The sequence below is a fragment of the Lactuca sativa genome, chromosome 7 (assembly GCF_002870075.4).
Source record: "Lactuca sativa cultivar Salinas chromosome 7, Lsat_Salinas_v11, whole genome shotgun sequence".
In the NCBI taxonomy this organism is placed as follows: Eukaryota; Viridiplantae; Streptophyta; class Magnoliopsida; order Asterales; family Asteraceae; genus Lactuca; species Lactuca sativa.
In genome coordinates, this window is record NC_056629.2 from 31,505,222 (window position 1) to 31,510,845 (window position 5,624).

Genomic DNA, 5,624 nt, shown 5'->3' on the forward strand with positions numbered 1-5,624 from the left:
CAAAACAAAATTTCCATCACCACTTCTATTCAGTTACTTAGTCCATTATATTCCGTTACCATTCTATTCTATCATATGAAAGAGACCATAAATGAATAAAGCTAATCTTCATCACACTTTAATACTTTATTTCCAACATCATCAAATTGACACAACCTCTTTGACATCAATGATGTTGTTAAGTGATTACAACATTCTTGAAGTTGATGTAGGAAAAGATTTTTGCAACAACCTTAGCAATAATTTTTAGAATGGTCGCCAACTATCTCATGCTTTCATAATTTCGGAAGCATATTTAAGTTTATCTCTGTGTTTGTATTTTTTCGTGAGGAATAACAAAGTGATTTGTCTATTTTTTTCTTCTCTTGTCAGATCATCTAATGTTACAGTGTTTTATGCTGGTAGAATCTGTTAATTCAGTTAGCTAAGCCTAAGGGCATTTTCATCTTTTCATTTAAATTAAGTTTGTTAGAATGTTAGTTATTGATGTTATTTATGCTTTTTCTTTGTTCCCGTGTATATATGTATCTTCTATATATTCATTTTGAATCAATGGAAGATGATTGCATTGTCTTTTCACTTTCAAGCTCTTTTCATGGTGAAAGTTAACATGGTATCAAACTAAGTTTGATCTTGTTTCTTTTCTTCAGTTTTTCTTGCATTTGACACTCCGTTTCTCTTCATTTCTACATTGCATATTTATTATGTCGACTTCTGATTCTCCATTCTCTCAGAATTCAACCGCTATTGATGCCTCTAGTCCATACTTCATCAGATCTTCTGATAATCCGAGTTATGTTCTTGTTTCCAATATTTTCACTAGATCTAGTTTCAATTCCTGGAAAAGATCCATGGACATTTTGTTGGATTAGGTGTTTAAGCCCATAACTATATTTTGTATGTACTTGACCCGATTGTAGCATGGTCCTTTTGGGTTGCCTTCACACTGGTGATTAGACATGATGACTGTTGAGGAGAGAGGCTGGTTTATTATTAAGAATAATAAATTGGGGCATAAATATGATTTATTAGTATGTTATATGAATAATATATTAATTTGGAATCATATTATTAATTAGTATTTAATCATAAATTAATTTGGAATTAATTTTGGGATTAAAAGAACTGATTAAAAGTATAGGGGTTGTTTTGTAATTATTTGATAGTTGAGGCTTTGGACCATTGGATCACCTTTATTAGGGCTAGGCTGAAAATACTAGAAGTATCTAGGAGTTTTCGTCTAATGACCTAATGTAAGGAGGTCCATGGACTTGCTTAGGCTCTAAGTTAAGGGATTAGGGTTTCCACCATGAAACCCTAGCTAGCATCAAGTATAAATAGATCCCCTAGGCTCTAGATTTTGTCCAAACCTTGGAGAAACCATAGAAGAGCTGTTTTTTGATCAAGCTACCCTTTCTCCTCTCTTTCATATTCATCCTCTCACTCAAGTGTGTTTATGAGCCATTAGAGGTACTACATTTGTGGTACTTGTTCTCAAGAGTAAAGGAACTTCAAGATTTAGTTGTTATTACTATATAACAACAAAGGTATGTATTGTAATAATTTGTTTGTGATTTTTGAAATATTAGATGCATGCTAGGGTTTCCATTTGTGTTCACTTGTTGTATGTCGAATAGTGAAAACATAGATCCAAATTAGGGTTGCATGCACACATATGATTGTTTTTATAAAACCCAAAAGTTGTATCAGAGCATTTGGTTGTTGTTTTCATTGAGATTTGATACAAAGGTATGTATTTGACAAAGTAGGGTTTATGGTAAATAAACCCTAGGGCTTGGATTTTCGAAATTAGGGTTTCAAAACCCTAGTTTTCGAAATTTGTTGGGGTTTCATGAACCCTTTCCTTTGGCATCAAGATTTCGAAATTAGGATTGTCTAACCCTAGGGTTTTCGAAAATGCCTTATTCCTCAATATAAGATTCCAAGATTTTAGGGATTAGGATAATGCCATCTTTTGTAATTATTCCTTTAATTGTTTAAATAGATAATTAAAGATTTTTGAATTATTCCATCCCAAATTTTTGAATTTTAGGGGATAAAGGGATTAGGTTAAATTAATTGTTTAATTTAATAGATAATCCTTCAATATTTAATAATTTAGATTAATTTTTTAATTTTGGATAATTATTAATCAAAGTTTTGATATTTAAGATTTTAAAATTAAAAGGTATTAATTTTCGAAAATTTTAAATTTGATTAAAACCCTAGTATTTTGAAATGTTTAAAATACACCCTTATACTATATAGAATTAAAAGTTTAATATTATATATGTATAAGTAAATGTTAGTCTTACCGTTAGTAGGCCTTATTCACGAAGCTGGTCTATAAGGGGTATTTAACGAAGCGGCCTATAAAATGACCGCCATTGGGTATCCACTTTTACCCACCGCACCCTTGACTAGTGGAGGGTCATTAGCCAAACAGGTAGGATTGTACACAAGCTTCCATTATAAGTATAATGAAATATGAAGTAACTAAACACCTTTATAAATTCCCAAATTTTAGTTACTTTAGGAAAAATGTGAATTTGGTGCTAATCCATGCAATTGCACATTGCACCTTGTTGGTCGTTAGCGGAGCATGTGTGGTTAACCGACACACTAATATGGGACCAATAAAGGATGGGAATGGGTATCTCGTAGATTATCATATATCAATGGAGATTGTGTGGTTAACCGACACATTAATTAGGTGATATATGTCTTCGAGAGTACCAAGCTAATTTGCATGGTTATTCACACCTTATTTGTGATCCTCGGCATCCCAGTCACAAACTTGAAGGGCATAATCGAGATTAAACATGCCATTGAAAAGTTCAATGAATCTCAAAAGATCTAGGAGTTTCAATTCATTTAAAACCTAATCTTCATTTTCGTTTTTCATGGTGGAAATTGGTAAATCATCATTTACCTACATTCAAATATTCTGTAGCTAGATTACAGCATTCCTCTTCCGAGTTGTAGAATATTGTGTTGGGTCCTAGCTTTAATATTTCATTTAGGTGTTATATTAAGGATTGAATCAACTAACCTGAATTTCTCCCATTTTATAGATTTCAAAATCTAACAACTATGGTTTTCCCGAACCGTTTGGAAAAAGCTTTCCACACGAAGATGATGTTCCACGATTGGATCATGGAAATGGAGATCATGCTTCACTTCCTCCCCCTCCTCCAATAATTTTCTCCCTAATCCACGTCTTCGTCGACTTGAAAAGTTCAAGGACACTCAACCCCTATTGGCAAGCAAACACGAAGATGGAAAGTCTGTATGTGCTCACTTCTTGGACATGAAGTTGCATATTGACAAGTTGGGAATGTTGGGTGTCAAAGTCTCAAGGAAGTTGACTGTTGACTTGGTTCTTCAATCACTTCTTGACTCATATAGTGAGTTCATTAAAGATTACTATATGATGGACCATTATGTGGCCCTCATTGATCTTAACTATTTGCTTATTGCTGCTGAATCAGTAATGATTTGGGGTACTGGTAAAGCAAATTTGACTGGTAAGTCAACTTCCTAAACTTCCATGGATATCGACGATGGTAACATTGGAAGTCTAGAAAAGTCTTCTCTCCCCAATGGAAAGGGATTAGCCAAGGTCAAACCGTTTGAACAGATGGTAAAGAGAAAGGCTGAATATGAGATTGTCCCATGTACTATTCCGAAAGAGTCCATTCGTTTCTACTGCCAAGAGAAGGGGCATTGGATGCGGAGCTGCCTTATCTACCTGAAGGATCGCGAAGATAGGAGAGTCAAGATGTATGACTCTGCTTCAGGTAAAATTCACTATCTAACTCTATTACGTTCCTATTTCTAGATTCTTAATACATGATGTGATAAGATTGCATTTTATGTTTTGTAGGATCGAAGAAAAGAAAGGAAGCTTAAAGGAATAGTGAGCTGAGTCTAATCATGAAGAAATGGATTCTGATCGCATGGTTCGAAGATCGGATTTTGAGTTGTTGTTTAAGAGTTAGGATAGATTGCTTAGAAACATTTAGTAACATAGTTTTCATTTGTAATTGCGTTTTAGGACAAGTTTTTCCGCATTTTTTATAAAATAAAATTTGATTTTTGTCTTATTTGTATATATCTTAGCAATGACTTTGTGAAAATTGATGTTTGTATGTTTCTATTGTTAGCAATATTGAAAATGGATGTTATTCTTAGTTATGTAATTTGTGGTAGTGTCAGAAATTTACTAAATAAGGAAGATTCTCATCACCCAAGTTTCAATTGGACAGAAACTTCGAATCATGTGACTTGTATTGTATGATGGATAAGAACCTTTGTATTTGGGAAATTAAGACTAAATCCTTGTTCACATAAGTATGTGAGTCAAGTAAATGACTAGGAGATCTAGTACACATTGTTGTGCATTGGACAATTCCACCACAAAGAATGATAAAAATATTCGTCATGATTTTCTAAAAGTTTAGTAAATATGGTTACGCTTATAAGATTAAGTGTAATTCTGAATCGTTGAAAAGTTTTCAATGTAAAGCAGAACGAATAAGAAGAATCAACTAGGCAGAAATATAAAAGTTTCTCCAATTTGAAAAAGGGAGAGTACATGAGTATCATGTTTTTTGATCATCTTAATGATTATGAAACCATATCACAATTGATCCTCTAAGGACACCTTAGTGCATTAGTATGACTAAGAGGAGGAATCGTGAATTGTTGAAATGGTTTAAATCAAGAAGATGAGTCATACTTCGTTCCATAATCGAGTCTTAGAGTCGTACTCCAAGATTGTGACTTGAGTGACATAAGTTTAGTAGGTTTATAACACTTATCAAATATGGAGTATAAAATGTTTTAATCTTGCGCATTTGAAATTGGTAAGTTGTGATGTCTTGCATAAGACAAAGACCAACTAAGACCAATTGTGTGAAGTGTTTGTCTTGATAAGAACCCGCACTAACTCTTGAGTATTTGTTTGTCAAGGAATGTTTCTTGACAATATAATCTTATATGTCAAGATGTTAGTGGGAGTCTAAATGATCTTGAAAAGTTTCAAGAACTAATCACGAGTAAACCTATTGTTAAACACTAGCACACGACTTGAGGTTTGTAACCTATCGTGTTTTCACATTCTTGTTTCTGTTCCCATTCCATTTAATGTTGACTATGCATGTGAGTTCTACGAGTTCTCATTTGACTACATTAGGTAAAGCATTTTAATCAATGAAAAGTTCAATGATCTATATGGGTGATTTTCTTAACTACTTGGAAGACATGGTAGACCCTTGTGCTGCCAGATGGAAACAAACAAAGATTGAACAAGTTCAGTCCATATGAGTTTATATTTGTCACTAACCTTGTCTTGTGATTATGGTTATCACAAATTCACATGGATAGGAACACGTGCACCATAAAATCTATGTGTCATATGGTTTCTCTCCGCTTTATGAAAATGATTGTAAGGAAACGCTTTCACTAAGAAGATTATAAGGAGATAGCAATTGTGGTATTTGCATTCTCGAATTCGATTATGATTACGACATCCCTCTTCATAGTTCGAATTGTGAGAAAATGCAAATAGTTTGAACATTTAAGACTTATTGCTATAAGTTCTATAATTGTTTAGACACACA